The sequence below is a fragment of the Symphalangus syndactylus genome, chromosome 16, assembly GCF_028878055.3.
Source record: "Symphalangus syndactylus isolate Jambi chromosome 16, NHGRI_mSymSyn1-v2.1_pri, whole genome shotgun sequence".
NCBI lineage: Eukaryota > Metazoa > Chordata > Mammalia > Primates > Hylobatidae > Symphalangus > Symphalangus syndactylus.
In genome coordinates this window covers 84,322,611-84,341,483 of record NC_072438.2, presented here as the reverse complement: position 1 = coordinate 84,341,483, position 18,873 = coordinate 84,322,611, and the positions used below count along the sequence as shown (strand labels likewise).

General features: G+C 34.7%; 1 long non-coding RNA gene across 1 annotated transcript in view; it reads right to left on the bottom strand.

Annotated features, from left to right (window-relative positions):
- LOC134732764 (uncharacterized) overlaps window positions 1-18,873 on the bottom strand; it is a 173,350-nt gene that overhangs the window by 124,001 nt on the left and 30,476 nt on the right. The window contains exon 2 of the long non-coding RNA XR_010116248.1: window positions 13,548-13,660. This is a non-coding gene — a long non-coding RNA (uncharacterized lncRNA). The remainder of the gene's footprint in view (window positions 1-13,547; window positions 13,661-18,873) is intronic.

Here is an 18,873-nt window from a genome sequence, read left to right as displayed (position 1 = left end):
AAACTTCCATTTTTAAAACCATCAGATCTCATGAGACCAATTCACTATCATTAGAACAGCATGAGACAGACCTGCCCCCATGATTCATCTCTCACTGGGCCCCTCCCACAAAACATGGGAACTATGGAAGTTACGAGATGAGATTTGGGTGGGCACACAGAGCCAAACCACATCATTCTGACTCTGGTGCCTGCAAAATCTCATATCTTCACATTTCAAAACCAATCATGCCTTCCCAACAGTCCCCTAAAGTCTCAACTCAATTCCAGCATTAACTCAAAGGTCCACAGTCCAAAGTCTCATCCAAGACAAGGCAAGTCCCTTCCGCCTATGATCCTGTAAAATCAAAAGAAAGTTACTTCCTAGATACAATGGGTATACAGGCATTGGGTAAATACAGCCATTCCAATTTGGAGAAATTGGCCAAAACAAAGGGGCTACAGGCCTTATGCAAGTCTGAAATCCAGCAGGGCAGTCAAATCTTAAAACTCCAAAATGATCTCCTTTGACTCCGTCTTACATCCAGGTCACACTGATGCAAGCGGTAGGTTCCCATAGTCTTGGGCAGCTCTGCCCCTGTGACTTTGCAGGGTACAGCTCCCCTCCCCATTGCCTTCATTGGCTGGCATTGAGTGCCTGTGGCTTTTCCAGGTGCATGGTGCAAGCTGTTGGTGGATCTACCATTCTGGGGTCTGGAAGACAGTGGCTGTCTTCTTACAGCTCCACTAGGAGGTGCCCAAGAGGGACTCTGTGTGGAGACTCCCACCCCACACTTCCCTTCTGCACTGCCCTAGCAGAGGTTCTGCATGAGGACCCTGCTCCTACAGCAAACTTGTGTCTTGGCATCCAGGCACTTCCATGCATCTTCTGAAATCTAGGCAGAGGTTCCTGAACCTCAATTCTTGACTTCCATGCACTCTGCAGGCTCAATACCACATAGAAGCTGCCAAGGCTTGAGGCTTGCATGCTCTGAAGCCACACACTGAGCTCTGTGTTGGCCCCTTTTAGCCATGGCTAGAGTGGCTTGGATATAGGGCATGAAGTCCCTAGGCTGCACACAGCACAGAGACCCTGGGCCCAGCCCATGAAACCACTTTTTCTGGATAGGCCTCTGGGCCTGTAATGGGAAGGGCTGCCGCAAAGGTCTCTGACATGCCCTGGAGACATTTTCCCCATGTTCTTGGTAATTAACATTCAGCACCTTGTTACTTATGCAGATTTCTGCAGTTGGCTTGAATTTCTCCTCAGAAAATGGGTTTTTCTTTTCTATTGGATTGTCAGTCTACAAATTTTCCAGACTTTTATGCTCTATTTCTCTTTTGAAACTGAATGCCTTTAACAGCACCCAAGTCACCTCTTGAATGCTTTGCTCCATAAAAATTTCTTCCACCAGATACCCTAAATCAGCTCTCTCAAGTTCAAAGTTCCACAAATGACTAAAGCAGGGGCAAAATGCCCCCAATCTCTTTGCTAAAACATAACAAGAGTCACCTTTGCTCCAGTTCCCAACAAGTTCCTCATCTTCATTTAAGATCCACCTCAGTCTGGATTTCATTGTCTATATCACTATCAGCATTTTGGTCAAAGCCATTCAACGAGTCTCTAGGAAGTTCCAAACTTTCTCATATTTTCCTGTCTTCTTTTGAGCCCTCCAAACTATTCCAACCTCTGCCTGTTACCCAGTTCCAAAGTTGCTTCAACATTCTTGGGTATCTTTTCAGCAACACTCCACTCCTGGTACCAATTTACTGTATTAGTCAGTTTTCATGCTGCTAATAAAGACATACCTGAGACTGGCCAATTTACAAAAGAAAGAGGTTTATTGGACTTACAGTTCCAGAGGGCTGGGGAGGCCTCATAATCATGGCAGAAGGCAAGGAGAAGCAATCACATGTTACATGGATGGCAGCAGGCAAAGAGAGAGCTTGTGCAGAGAAACTTCCATTTTTAAAACCATCAAATCTCATGAGACAATTCACTATCACAAGAACAGCACAGGAAAGACCCGGCCCATGATTCAATAATCTCTCACTGGGTCCCTCCCACAATGCATGGGAATTATGGGAGGTACAAGATGAGATTTGTTGGGGGACATAGAGCCAAACCATATCAATAGTATCTTTTGTATATTCTGAACATCTGGATATGGAAAGGTTAGGAGATTTGGGGAAAATAATGTAAACAAATATTTACTGGTAAATCCATGATGAATATCTAATTGCTTTGATTCTTATTATATTTATTAATTCTCGAAGTACAACAGAACCCACAAACTCTAAAATAAGTATGGCCAAAAGTAGCCAGTTAACTCTATGAGAAAATCTTCTATTTTTGCTTAGAGTTTTGTCCATAGGGACTGGAATCATACCTTGCCCATAGTATAAATGACATCAAGAACTGAGTGAATTTAAGATGCACTTATATAAAACTATAGCACAAAATGAAATCTGTATCATACAATGCTTCCCTCCTCTACTCCCACCTCTACGCTCAAAGGAAGTTTATACTGAAATTTGAATAAAGGGATTCCTGGAGGATCCGAGCAGAAACACAATCCGTAATAATGAGTAACACAGTTATTCACTAGTTTCTATAATGTGCAGACAATCCTGTGTCACTGGATGAAAGGTAGAGAGTTTTACTTATTGACCATTACATCCTGAAAGGCACTGAGTAATTCACAGATAAAGAGATTTAATTATTTCCTGTGTTTCTGGAGGACACATGTCACTACCTCAGTTGGATGTAATTGGGAGTCTGTTTGAAAGCCTAAATGTTGAGGTCAAAGAGGAAATGTTTCTGGACTTAGAAGTCCCTTTTCATTCCTTCTGATTAACTCTATTAGAGGAGAAGAATATTCCCCAGAGGAACTGGCTTGCCTCATATTAACCCTGGCCTCGATGTTTTTTCTTTTTCTAAATAATCAAATGACCATATATATTAAGAAGTTATTAGTCTGACATTATTTCTCAAAAGTAGAAATTATCTTAAATTAATGCAAATAAATATGTTTGCTACATCAATGGAGTGAATAATATGAATGGTATTTTCACATTGTGTCCCTCTGGATATTGACAACAATATAGGAAAGTTTAAGTTTCAAATAGTGGTACACCCAATTGCCTTCCAGGACCTTCCCCAACCACCTACACAAATATAACTGGATTTATAGCAGATCTAATTGCTGAAATTTTTAAGGACTTTTTAAAAACTTCCACAAATGTCTGGGTTAGGGCAGAATATATACACAGAACACATTATTGGCAATTTTCCAATGTGGAAGTTAAATTGTTTGACTCTTAGGAAAACAGTTTCTGTGAAATTTTCAGAACTCATTTGAATTATTTCTCCTTACAGGATAGACTCTTTTGAGACTTTTATCACGTCCTTCCTTGGCTGAAGAAAAAGAGATTAAGCCATTGTTTTCTTCATTTATAGAATGAGATAGAAATATTGTCAGAACTGCCCTGAGATTGCACTTACTGTGGAAAAAAAAATTAGATCAGATACAGAAAAAGGTGTTTGTAGCTTTATAAAAACAAGTCCTTAATACTTCTTAAGGGATCATTTGAACTTCCTGGCTTAGAAAATTGCTGCTTTAATTTTCCTTCAGGGCACTTCAAGCTGAAATTTATAGTTCTCCTTTAAGTCTTAAACAGAAGTTACATTATACTACCTTCAATTTTTCTAACTAAAAACAACCAGATTCACATACTCTGAACTTGGAAAATGAATTTGTAACATGACTGTGGTAGCAAGAGATGCACAGCACTGCATAAACAGTGGGGAGTTGGTATATTCCCAAAGTTTTTCATTTATTGGATTTTACTTTCTATAATTTAATATATGAAATAAAAGAAATTGTAGTAGGTAAATAAAGCCAAGGTCTCTAGAGAAAGAAAATTCTAGATTTTTAATCTGGCTGCACAACTAATGATCTCTATGTGTGTCTCAGTTTGCTTATTTTGAAAATGAGGATGTTCATTTCACATTGTAGTTTGGATGATTAATTGTGCTTACTGCATATAATGCACTCAGCATAATAGGCGTTCAAAAATAAAATATCATAAGGCCTAAAATATCCAAATAATCAAGTTATATTTGTCAGAGTTCTTTCATTCATAGATCATTTAAGTCAAATTCAGAATAGTTAAACAAAAAAACAAATAATACAATAAGTACTAATATACAGAGATTTGACTGGTGAGATTTTAGGAGTACAAATCATGCCAGCAGGATTTTATTTTATTCATCCCTCACTTGGGTCTTTGTATCTGTTGGCTTTATTTTCAGTAAAGATGTCTCCATATAATAGTAAACTTCTTGATCATTTGTTCAGGCTTATTTGTTTCCCAGAAATTCTAGAGCACAGAACTCCCCAATGTCTAGAAAAATGCTGAATGAGAGCATTGGTTGGCCTTGACTTGAGTCGGGTCTCTAACCTAAACCATCACAATGGCCAGGAAATGGCTGTTCTCTGACTGCTTCACGAGACCCTGTGCTTCATGTTAAATCAGGAGAGAATCAGATAAGCTTCTTTAAAACACAGGAGAGATTCTGTTACCAGGAGATGGGATGGTTAAGCATGTAGGGAAAAAAAAAAATCTAGCTAGCTCTCTATGTATCTATCTTTCTCTATTTATCTGTCTACAAATCCTAGGCTTCTCTTCCAATTGCTGTCAATCATTTTGGAGTCATCAATAATTTAAGGGTTTTAAAAAGGGATACTGAGCACAAAATATGATCAACTTTGATGCTCTATTGGTAGATAGATGCAACATGTTAAACAAGAAAATATTAAACACAGAAAAGTACATAATCACACATTCAACTATCTGTGAGAATGATAATGTCACACAAGTAATGTAGCTTTGGAAAACTTAACTGATAATATGACAGTAAAAAGGACAAGATAGCAGCTTTGTAAATTAATTTTGTCCTCATGGAAGTCCTAAAAGTGTCTAGCAGAGCCCTAGGTATCTGCAGACCCCACGTTCAAAAAGCCTGCTCAAGCCTATCATGTCACCATATGTGGGAAATACACAAGAAATCTTTCCCTCCCCTCCATACATACAGCTACTTCTGTGGATAAGGTGGAACTGATTCACTCTACTCTAGCCAACTCTAGCAGTGTTAATTGTTATAATGCCACCAGGATAATCTTTATAGCCTTCAAATTTAAAAGCCATAGACTTACTCGCATATTTAACTACTTTCTATTTCTGCACATAATGGATCAAATCCAATTTGTATTATATAATTTTTTTTTTTTTTTTTTTTTTTTTTTTTTTTTTTTTTTTTACCATTTGGGCCTTGCCTCTTCTTTCATCTCTTCATTGCATTCTATATTTGAACAATACTAAAGAAGATGATCAGAAAAATGCGCTCAAAGACCTTTACTTGAAACAATGATCTGGCATCCCCTATAATTCATTTCACTATTTCTCACCATAAAGTTCACTCTAACAAAGCTTTTCAATTTATAGTATTTTATTTGTATCCAGGAGGTAGGTTTACTAACAGTTTATATATGTCCCTTGATACTTTCAACATGGATTCAAACTCCCAATTAAACTCAAAAAAACATCAGGGGAATAAACTCAAAGGATACTTGTCTTGAAAGATTGCCCTAAAACTCTGCAAATGACCACTCAATTTGTAAACTGGGATCACTAATTAAATGTGAAATATATGCATGTCCATTTAGATGATTAAGATTGTAACTGTAGGACCTCACTTACAAATCCAATTCTGCATAGTTTCTTTTACATTTCAAATTAAGAGAAACAATTCTATTTTTAGATTTGTGTCACAAAATTTTAATAGTTTTATTACTAAATTTCAATGGAAATGTTTATGATTATTTGAGTCTGTGTCTGCACACAAAAATCTGTGAGTTTGTAAATTGAGTATGTGATATAAAATTTCTTATATTTGTAAAAATTTGTATTATGTCTCATATAGCTCAAGTGCTTTGTAATAAATTATATGACATAGTCTTTAAATGTACATAATGAAATGTATAATACGGAAATATCTATTTGAAAGTTTTGTCTTAAAAATTAATGTCAATGAGAAGGCAAAATTTATTTATTCATTTATTTTATTTTATTTTATTTTTTTGAGACAAGGTTCTGCGCTATCATCTAGGCTGGAGGGTAGTGACACAATCACAGCTCATTGCAGCCTCTACCTCCTAGGCTCAAGTAATTCCCCTACCTCAGCCTCCCAAGTAGCTGGGACTACAGGCACGTGCCACAATGCCCAGCTAATTTTTGTATTTTTAGTAAAGACAGGGTTTTGCCATGTTGCCCAGGATTGTCTCGAATTCCTGGGCTCAAGCTATCTTCCTGTCTCTGCTTCCCAAAGTGCTGAGATTACAGGCATAAGCCACTGTCCTTGGAAAAAAAAATTAATTTCTAGTTGTTGTAATAATTAAAGGAGCTATGTACATGTAAAGCGCTCAGAAAAGTGCCTCAAACTTGAGTATTACATATGTTAGCCACTATTATTAAAGTAAATATTGGAATAATTTTAGGATCCTTAATTACTTGAAAAATAATAAACATACTATATTTTACTTTAATTTTTATGAGTATAATTCAAACAAATGAGCTACATTAGTAGTTAAAATAGATAATAAGTGGAGGCATGGAAACATTTTAAGAATCACATATTTTACACATTGAATTTGGTGGTATAAAACTTGTACCAGCCACAGTGCAGAACTCATCTGGAATGTTTTAGAATCCTTAAAGAAGGCTGGGTGCGGTGGCTCACGCCTGTAATCCCAGCACTTTGGGAGACTGAAGTGGGCGGATCACCCAAGGTCAGGAAACCAGACTGGCCAATATGGCGAAGCCACCGTCTACTAAAAATACAAAAACTAGCCGGGGCATGGTGGTGCACACCCAGCTACTCAGGAGGCTGAGGAACGAGAATCGCTTAAACCTGGGAGGCAGAGGTGGCAGTGAGCCGAGATTGTGCCACCGAACTCCAGCCTGGGTGACAGAGCGAGGCTCTGTCTCAAACTAAAAATAAAAAAAAGAATTCTTAAAGAAAGGAAATGGCTACTGTACATACCATGGAGTGGGAGTGGAACAAAAGTAGGTAGAACTTTAGTAGCCTAGGATGGTTTCAGAAACATTGATGAACTGTAGTTAAGACAGGCTTAGAAAACACTGTAATTGAAAATTTAATACTTTTGTAATAAAAGATAATTGGCAGAAAAACAATAAACTGCCTTGTTGGCTTGCTAATAATTGTATAGGTCAAGAGAAAGTATTAAAAAGTAAGGGGTATTTAAGAAATGTTTAATATATCTATTTCAGAAGTTAAAATTCTAAAGAGTAAAAAGTATTATAATTATCTTGGAGATGAAGGGGAAGTGGTAGGTCCTGTAATTTGCAAAAAGTATATGTTCCGGAACAATTATTGAGGAAATGAGAGATTGTGCCTTGGGAAAATATACATTTTCCTCTACCAGGCCTGGGAAAGTTATACCTGATGCTGGCAAATTCTGGTGCTGGAGGAAGTGGAGGCTATCTAAGATATTGTTGAGAACCTTGAAGGCTCTTTAAATTCCACGCTTTTTGCAAGCTAGCATGCAAACCTGTGACAAATTCACAAATGCTGGTAGAAGATATGAGACTCCTTGGTCAGAAACAAAAGATTTTATTATTCACAGCAATAGGATTAGCCATAGTAACAGCATTGTCTTGCACAGTTCACCAAACCTTGATTTTTAGAAAGTAAAGTGAAGGGAACCATTGGACAATTGCACACACAGTGGACCACTTTGGGAAAATGATTTTTATAATGGGCAGTAAATATGCATATCCACTGCTCCAGATGGAGACATCTCTATATTCCATAGCTGTTTACTCTAAAAATGTCCTCGAAGATGTAGTTTGGAACAGGGTGGTCAGTGCCTCTATTGGCAATACATATATGAGACACCTGAAGGATGTGTCTCCCCTAAGAGGCGGATGCTACTATTCTCATCAGCAGTACCGAATACCAAAATGCTAGGATACAATATCTTAAAAATATTTTTAACCCAGTATTTAAATTCCAACAAAACTCAAAAAAGCTAGTGGGAAGGCAGAATAGAGGTTTCTTTTTCAGTCATGAATAAAATCCCAAATTTACTTCTAATATAACAAATTCTTACAATGAGTTTAATCATCAACAATCATTACAGGAAGCAAGTAATTGATGTTTAAAACTGACAAATCAAGAGCACTATAAATACATCATTTAAGAATAAAGAAATAGGTGCCAAGAAAATCTTAACAATTTGGAATTAATTGCATTTTGAAAGTAAGTATGGGGGTTTGGCAGGTATTGGTAGTTACAGGTACAATACAGATACAGATAGAGATAAAGATATAGACGTAGAAATAATATGGATGTTTACACGGACATGAATGTGTATGTGGACATGTTTGTGGACAAGTTCATATATACATACATGTATGTGTGGCTGCGCCAGTGAATGTTTTGCAAATTTCAATTTTTTTAATGCTATAGATTTTCTTAAGAGAATCTCAGTTTTTAAATATTTTATGTGATTAGCCTATTATGTTTTATCTTTTATCTGTCCTGAGAATGTATGTTTCCTGAAGGAAGATCTTTGAAATACCTTAAGAACATAGAACATGAAATAAGTACTTGTAGAATCACTAAATTCAGCAACCAAGACAGATAAGATGGTAGGTCAAATATTATATGGAAGGTTACTCATATTTGGAGCTTTTAAGAAATACAAACGTCCTCCAGCCCTGTTTTTAGTCACATTAAACAAGGCATCTGAGTGTATGTTTGAAAATTTCTCCAGATGAATCTGATGTATATTAGATTGTCTATAACACTAATAGATAATATAAACATTAAATGATTGTCATTAAGAAGTCATCAGTAATAGAATAAATAGTAAGCCTAAGGGGAACACTCAAGAACGAAAAAAAACTTTTTAAAGTCACTACTTGGTAAATCAAAATATTCTTTTGGAACAGAAAAAATAAATTGTGAGATGCTAATAACTGATTAAAAACATTTTAGCTTTCAGCGTATGTATTTTTGAATGATCTTTTTTCAGTAGGAGCAAGGCATCATTAAACCTAAAGAATACAAGGTAATAATAAAGTTCCTAAGATGTGATGACACAGATACTCATTAATGAGCTGTAGAAAATTTTGTTTATGACAGTGCATGTGATGGTGATAATAAATGAATGTCATCAAGTGGCACCTAATTGGCGTGATTAAACAACTTTAGTACTCACCAGAGAATTCACTGAATCAATGTGCTCCTATTTATACATAGAACATGTTTTTCATCTGGGATGAATGTCTTGCCTCTAAAGCACCTTTCATATAGCTCTTTCCTTGTTTTTACTCTCATGTATCTGACCGGTCTGCTATCAGGCAGCTTGCCTGTATAAGCGTGAATGACCTTGGAAATTATGTGGCACCCTGCAAAGCATTTGATGGGACTCTTCACAGTGAATTTGATGAGAGTGAATATCAGGAGCTCTAGCATAGTCTGAAACCCAAGATGTATTCACTTTCCCTTAAATAGCCTTAGACAACTTAAATGAACTTGAAAATTCTAGAGTGAATACATGCAAAAGTGAATGCATATATCACATCACTAGAAAAACTTCTTTGTGGAAAAAGGTCACCAGTTGTAAATTAAGACTTAGGCTAAATATTCATTAATAACAAGTACAACTCAAATCTCATTACATAGTTCTATGCTGGCATTTATAGAAGCAACTTTGCATAATAGATGAGGGTAATTTATGTGCATCAAATTTAATAAAATTATGTGATAGTATTCTGCAAATGATGACTAATTATATAGTCATATGTATCCCTCAAGTTTATCATATGTTCAATATCAAACTTATTTATGCACCTAAATTTCACAAAGGCAAGTTTTAAAAATTTGCCTATCTTTAATCCCAACATTTTTATACAAAAATATTTCTTTTTTGTAAAGTTGTTACATTAGTTACTTAACAAAGGGACATATTTTAAAAATTAAATTAGAATCTGCAACTATTAGCACAAGTTGAACCTAGGGACAGAAAATAAGACAATAATTCTGGTCTTTTAGAAGTCATGTATCATGTATGCTCACTTTCTTCAACTATAAAATTAAAATCTAAGTCTCTTTGTTGCCAGGGTTATTTATGAGAGTCAATTAGCCATGGCTAAATACCTTTAAAATTTTTAATTTGCTAAGTATAATGCACTTATTTATTTTGGGAGATAAAAAATAAGTTTGAATGTAGCACTCTACTGAGTTCAGTGTTGGGCAAGTAAAGCCTGATTATATGTAAGCTCTACCTTTGATATAATCATTTTTGTTTTCTCAATTTAAATTTGATTCCTCTCCAGTGAACATTCATGTTATAGAAGATTGAAATTTTGTTCTCCCAAACATTGAAAATATTTTGACACCAAGAAGGCAGCATATCTGAATGGAAAGAGCCAGAGAATTTGAGTAGAGGAACTTCATAACTTGTTTGCTCCATACAATATGTGACACAACTTCTCAAACTATAATTTGAGAGAATAACATTTATTATTAAAAGTTTTCTTTAATTAAAAATTAAATGAAATAAACATGGAGACAACCTGTCTTATGATGGAGGTACCTGTCATAATAAATGATGACTGAGCCTGAGTTCTCTCTGTTTCTTAACTGCATACATACATACATTTAGTTATTTGAAACAAAAACATCTGGCTTGACCTCTTCAAATTAGACTTTACTTCCCATTTTAGGCTTTAAAAAATAGTTATAAATACAATAAGAACACTTATTTGATTAAGTCAAGGGATAGATTCTAAAGCTCTAGGATCATAACTAGCTACATCTGGCAGCTACCAATGTTCTAATTCATTCCCTATCTAGTCTAGTTCTTTATTATTCTTTCTGAAATATGACCAGTGGTATTCAAACTAGCCCTGCTATTCTTCCTTTTTTGCTAAGCTCTTCTAGTTAATTAGATGATTTTCCAATTTTCTCAGTAATACTAAAGTGATAAGATTGCTTTAGGGTTTCTAAGATTTTTTTAGAAGGACTAAAACCATGTAAATTAATAAGACTAGTAAGATGATACTTTAGGCACAATGTCCAATATATGTGAGCCATATGTGTAAATTTTCTAGTGTTCATATTTGAAAAGTAAAAAGAATTATGTGATAGCAATATTAATAATATATTTTATTTAATTCTATTTGTAAATTTATTATAATTTAACCATAAAATCCATACTAAGTCTATTAAAAGGATTACTTTACCCTATTCTTTGAAATCCAGTATTTTAACATTGTAATAGCTTTCAATTGAGACCAGCCACATTTCTGATACTCAAAAAACACCCGTGGGGTGCTGGAGAGGATGTGGAGAAATAGGAACACTTTTACACTGTTGGTGGGACTGTAAACTAGTTCAACCATTGTGGAAGTCAGTGTGGCGATTCCCCGGGGATCTAGAACTAGAAATACCGTTTGACCCAGCCATCCCATTACTGGGTATATAACCAAAGGATTATAAAACATGCTGCTATAAAGACACAAGCACATGTACGTTTATTGTGGCACGATTCACAATAGCAAAGACTTGGAACCAAGCCAAATGTCCAACAATTATAGACTGGATTCAGAAAATGTGGCACATATACACCATGGAATACTATGCAGCCATAAAAATGATGAGCTCATGTCCTTTGTAGGGACATGGATGAAGCTGGAAACCATCCTTCTCAGCAAACTATCGCAAGGACAAAAAACCAAACACCGCATGTTCTCGAACTCATAGGTGGGAATTGAACAATGAGAACACATGGACACAGGAAGGGGAACATCACACACCGGGGCCTGTTGTGGGGTGGGGGGAGAGGGGAGGGATAGCATTAGGAGATATACCTAATGTTAAATGACAAGTTAATGGGTGCAGCACACCAACATGGCACATGTATACGTATGTAACAAACTTGCATGTTGTGCACATGTACCTTAAAACTTAAAGTATAATTAAAAAAAAAAAACCTGTGGCTACTAGATACCATAGTGTTAACTTATTGCTGATAATAAAATATCTGAGATTCTATGGCTTTTAGTTTATTTTATCTACTTTTTATTAAATTATTTTAGTGAGAGTGCACTTAAATATGTGATTACATGGCATGCCTATAACTACAGAAATTCTCTGTACAGAAATTAGAGGCATAGCTAGGATTCTTTAACTGCTATCTTGAAGAAACATTTAAATATCCTTACTTAGATATGCCAATTGTATGGCTTTATTATTTTATATTTTAATGAATCTTGAATTATTGAGCTTAACTTGAGCTAGAGAAGCATGACAAAAATCTTCAGATATTTAGAAGAGATTGGTTGTTTCCACATTTCTTCTAACTATGGCCTTGTTGCATCCTAGCACAGGTGTAAGGCAATGGAGTATGCTGTTTCCTATAATCTGCATTGTAAAAATACACGAGGTCTCCATCACATGGTTGTAGGTACCATGGCCTTATATTAGACTGGGTCAATGAAACTCTTTGACTAAAGAGTTAACTCATAATAAGCCACAGATTAAATGTAAAATGTAAAAGTGTGAAACTTGTAGCTAAAAATATCGAACAAATACTTGGAATCTACGACAGACAGAATCCTTATTGTTTACATCAAAAGCATGAACTATAAGGGAAAAATGATAAATTGGACTTCATTGAAATCTAAATATTTCACTCTATAAAGAGTGAAAGAAAGCTACATATGGGAAGAAAATGTTTGCTAGCCATGTATTTGATAAATGGATAGTATCTACAATATGTAAAGAATTCTCAAAAGAAAACAACCCAATTATGACATGAGCAAAAAACAGCAAGATACATTTCATTGAAGAAGATGTCCCAGTGGCAAGTAAGCACATGCAAAGATGTTCAACATCATCAGACACTGGAGAAACCCAAAATGAACCATACATACAGTAATCAAAATGAATCATGCATACACACCTATCCAAATGGCAAAACAATACAGAACAAAATCGATAAATACATAAAAAAATCAATGCCAGTGTCAAATGTGAGTTAGGTTTTAGAGGAACTGGACTCAAACATTTCTCATACAGGGCAAACTAGCCCCAAAGTGGAGTTTAGCTTGTGAGGGTTCTTGGCCTTGCCCAGGAAAGAATTCAAGGGCAAGCCAGATGTAGAAGAAAACAGTTGTATTGAAGAGGCAGTGTTACAGTCTGACGGAGTTACAGCTCCACGACTGCTCCTGCAGAGCATGGCTACCCACTAAGCAGACCGCTGCAGCTCAGGGCAGCTTTGCAGTCATATTTATACCCACTTTTAATTGCATGCAGATTAAGGCGTGGTTTATGCAGAATTTTCTAAGGAAGGGGTAGTAACTCTTGGGTCATTGGGTCATGGCCATGTAAAGAGTCGGTAAAAGCTGGGTGTTGCCATTGGAATGATCAATTGACATGGCACATGTGTGGGCCTGTCTGTTTAGAAAACTTACCAGGCCCTGTGTTAACTTGTCCTCAATCTGGTCCCGTGTCTGAGCGCCACCTCTGGAGCTGAGTCCTGCCTCCTACATCATTTCTGTCGGGATTGTGAACTGGTGCACCCACTCTGGAAAAAAAATGTGTGACAGTTCTGCATTAAAACTAAACATACAATCTAGCGAACTGACCCCTGGGGATTATTCCTAGAGAAATAAAACTTATGTTCAAACAAAAGCCTACAGGTGAATGTTCATAACAGCTTTATTTGTAATAGCTCAAAACTGGAAACAACGCCTATATCAAAATATGGTGCATCCATGCCACAGATTATTACACAGCCAAAGGGAATGAACTATAGATGCATAGTTTGGATGAATCTCCAGAGAATTACATGGAGTCAAAAAAGGCAATCCCAATAGGCTTCATACTTTGTGATCCCACTTACATAATGTTCTTGTAATGATAAAGTTACAGAAATGAAGCACAGATTTGTGATTGCCAGGTAGGAGAGACATAGTTGGGTTTGAGATTGACAGGGAGTTGAATATGATTTAAAAGAGCAATACAAAGATAATTGCAGAGATGGAACTGTCCTGTACCTTGATTGAGGTAATGGATGCAATAAATTACACATGGGACAAAATTGCACTGAGCTCAATATATACACAAACATAAAAACATGTAAAACGGGAAAAGTGTATCAATGTTAATGTACTGGTTGTGATATATCCTATGGGTTTCAGGATGTTATCATGCAGGGAAACTGGGTAAAGCATAGGCGGAATTTCTGTGTTATTTTGTATACAGTAACTACCTGTGAATCTATAAATACATCGGAATAAATATTTACAATGCAAATTTTAAAAAGAAAATAAAGCTATGCACTATAAATTTCAAAGTGATATGTTAAAAATATAAAATAAAATAGTCAAGAAAACTGGCCAGGCACACTGGCTCATGCCTGTAATCCCAGCACTTTGGGAGGCTGAGATGGGCAGATTACTCGAGGTCAGGAGTTCGAAACCAGCCTGGCCAACATGGTAAAATCCCGTCTCTACTAAAAACAAAAAAAAAATTAGCCGGGTGTTGTGGCGAACGCATGTAGTCCTAGCTACTCAGGAGGCTGAGGCAGGAGAATCGCTTGAACCCCAGGAGGCAGGGTCTGCAGTGAGCCGAGATCAAGCCACTGCACTCTAGCCTGGGTGACAGAGTGAGACTACATCTCAAAAAAAAAAAAAAAAGTCAAGAAAATTAACCTAAAGCCGAATATTCTTCGTTAGTTGTGGTAAAAGATTAGCGTGTGAGATATGATAAAACCTCAAATGATTACCACAAACTAAGGTCCGGTATATGGCAAACTTCTTCATTCAGGATTTTATATAGATAGGTAGATTTTGAAGCATGAAATTAAAAAAAATACTCTATCTGAAATTGCTCACTTGAGACATTATATGTGATTTGATTATGTTTTTAAATATTGAGTTGAATATTCCATGTTTCACATATGCTGAGAGAAATTGGCAGCAATGACCATATTCCACTGAATTACTTTTATAGTATTCACTGTCCTTAAAAACAAATGTTGAGTAATATCTATAAGAAGTATAATGTTGTTTCAAGTATCAAGGATACTCTTTTCTATAAGGTACACTTCAGCCTACCAGGGAGCAGTTTTAAGAGTGTTCTTAATACACTAACAAGAATGAACAGTAGCCACTCATTCATAATAAAGGTATGGAAAGAGAGAAAACAGACATTAATATAACACCTGCATTCCAATAACCCCTTCTCCTCTGAAATTTTTTTTAACCTTAATTTCATCTTCCTTTTTCCTTCCATTTGTTTTTTAAATCACGATTCCTCATGTTATCATTGCCATTTTCTATCTCTATATCTCTTTTCTATCTTTCCATCTTTTCTCTACTGGGAAATTTGTATGACTTTAAAAATGAAATTTAAGGTTTTACTTAAATAGTTTTTGCAAAATAATATTTTATGGTAATACTTGGAATATTCATAAATAATAATTCATTGTACAAAGTAACAGTCAATGTGGTGAATAATTTATTTTAGATTTTTTGAAGACAATTCACACTGATTAGGTTATGATTATACATTAACAGAAGAAAGTCAAAAAAGAGATTTTCATTTCTATGAAAGATATGTTCAGAAGTTTATATTATGTATACAATCATGCTCTTTCCTAGAAGGGAAAAATAATTACAAACCATATGGTTAACAAAAAATAAGAAAAGAATACAATTAAGATGTATTTTTCAGTTTGAACAGTAATAAATTTATTCCTTATTTCCTTTGCAATTTAATTTGTTCCAGATGGTTCCAATATGTCTATTTTTACTCTAACTCTCATTTCAATGGAACAATATAGTTCTTCCACACAATTTTTCAATTTGCTTTTGTATTCATGTTTTGAAACTAAGTTATCTGATGTTTATCGAAAACTAAGTATTTTTAAAGCAAAAAAAAAAATATTTCTCATTAAAAAGACTAATTTTAAAATTACTTTTAAGCTTGTGCCCATCCATGGAATAAATATTTTATAACTTTTTACTCAGATCAAAAGAGTACATATTAAAGAATTCTAGAATATACTGGAAAATGTACATCACAATGCCAATAATTGCTGTATTTCCCTGGAGACATTACAGGTGAATATTTTTTTATTTTCTACATTTCTACTTTTGCCTTGGATTTCTACATGTTTTAGCTTTCTAAGATAATCATAATCAACCAATCATAATAAATGATGGTGCCAAATGTCAGATGTCTATAAACGAGGAAAAACTTTATTTTCAAAAATAAAATCTTACAAAAAAGTCCAAATGGCTCAATAGATAATTGGCAATAGAAATTGGTAGTTAATTCCAGATAAAGAGATACAAATTTTTAAAACTGTAACATGAATAAACTTTATACGTAAATATCACCTGTACCAAAATAACTTATTTTACATTTAATGAAATCAATACATCTCATATTCTTTTTATAAGTCAGTTTCTATATGTCCTATATATGTGATATATATAATTGTTTACATATAAAGAATTTGAAAATACTTCAACAGTTGAGACAATGGCAATATGATAAAAATGAATTACTAATATAAAAAATTGCCAAAAAATGGGTCAGCTAACTTAGTACTTACGCATGGAGTCTATGACCTCAATAGAGGTTTGCAAAGATCTAGTGTTCAAGTGATTGCACATATTTTTGTAGTGCTAAAAATTAAAATAAACAGCTTAATCATGAAAAAATGTATATATAGATAAAAGTATACATGTATGCACATATCTACATATGTATATGGATATTATATACATAACATTGGTTGTTAAAAAGAGTCAGTTCATTTAAAAAGTGAGTATTGTCTTTAAATTAAGAAGGTAGAATATACAGACATTGTTTCTTTTAGGTTGAACATATACACATCATATAGAATATATTTAATATTTGTTTTTTGACTGGTGAACTTGACTAATTTAAGATTAATAAGAATTGATTTACCTTTTTAATTTTGCATAGCTATTACGAAGACAGTGGTGCAAAATTTACCTTAGTGCCATAAACAATTAGCAAACAGGACAAGATATATGAAGAAAAACTTATTAGAAATCAGGTGGAGCTGATCCCTGATTCCTGAGATAATAGAAAGAAATAAAATTAGTTCAGTGGTTTGCTGGTAAAACAACTGGTTACATACACACACACTCTCTAAAACAAAAACCAAACAAACATCAAATGTGCCCTGGTCTTTAGCATTTGCAATTTTTGTGTTACAAATACTCACAACATGATTGAATATATTTCCAATTCATGTTTCCGAAAAGAATGTGGTGCATACAATCAGATCTTGAGAAAATTATGAGTAGTCTCCAGTGCACAACTGAGTGAGCTCTATAGTTATTCTAGTTTTTGACTTGAAGACATTTTTCAGACCGCAATGTAGGGTTGCTCAAAGCATAGGACGGAATCCTGATAGAGCCAAGAAAAAAGATAATGTATTTTGTGGAAGGCAAGTTGGCTGGATTTTGCAGGACAGAGTCCCAGAAAGGAATAAGTTGTCTAGAGAAAGAGCTCCAGAAGTTTGCATAATGGTCTCCTCAAGTCTTTAACTGAGTAACTGAGCTACATACCTAAGGGTAAAACACCATAAAGGGACCACTGGGATCTCTAAGCTGAAAAATTGCCAGACAGGTCTAGGAGCCATTCAGATTTTGATGAGAGTAAAGAGCTCATGTCAAACATAATAGTGACCCTAGAAAAATTATTTCTCGAGAGTAGAGCCAACATAAATGTAGAGTAAAGGCTACTCTAGACTAGTCCTTGAAAGGGTTATCAGCAAGTTTCAGGAAGATCAAGTTGATGCGTAAATAGCTTAGAACCTGCCAAAACAAAATCTTCCATGTTCTGCAGGAACATAACTTAGATATTGAATAATCTAATATTTGTAACATGACATTTGATATAAAATTGCTAGACAAGTGGAAAACCAAAACTATGTTACCTCTTATCAGAAAATAAAATCAAGTAGGCCACAGAAACAGACCAAAAAATATATATATAATTATGGACAAGGATTTGAAAACCACCATTATATATATAATGAGGCATGTAAAGCAGATGTTGCATATAATGGGAAGAGAAATGGCAATTATTGAAAATAAAAACTACAGTATCTGAAAATACAAAATACTAATGTAATATTTGAAATTTAAAAATAATAATTACATGAGCTTAACAGTAAGTAGCACATTACTGACAAATGGTCTGTAAATCCGGAGACATAATAAAAAAAAAAATCTAAAGCACACTGAGGGAAAATAAAAACATGGAAAAAAGTAAACAGTCTCAGTGACTGGTAGGACAATATCAAGCAGAGTTTCATAGCGTAATTAAAGCTCCAAAGAATATGAGAAGCATTTTAAAAATATTTTCTAACTTAACTTGAAATGAGTGGTAATGTATTTTCATAAAAATGTTTCATCACTATTGTCACATTTGTTTGAGAAATATTGATCTAGAATCCTTTTACATAATATTTTTACTTATCAGCTCTTTGTATTTCTCTACCCTTTTCTAGTTGAAGTTATTTATTTGAGTTTTTATTATTTCTATATTACTCATCTTTATGAGTTTACGTTTAATATTGGACTTTTACAATTAATGAGGTTTCTGGATATTGGCCTTGGCAAAACATTTATGACTAAGTCCTGAAAAGCAATTGCAACAAAAACAAAAATTGACAAGTGAGAACTAATTAAACTAAAGGACTTTTGAACAACAAAAGAAACTATCACAGGGTAAATGGGCAACCCACAA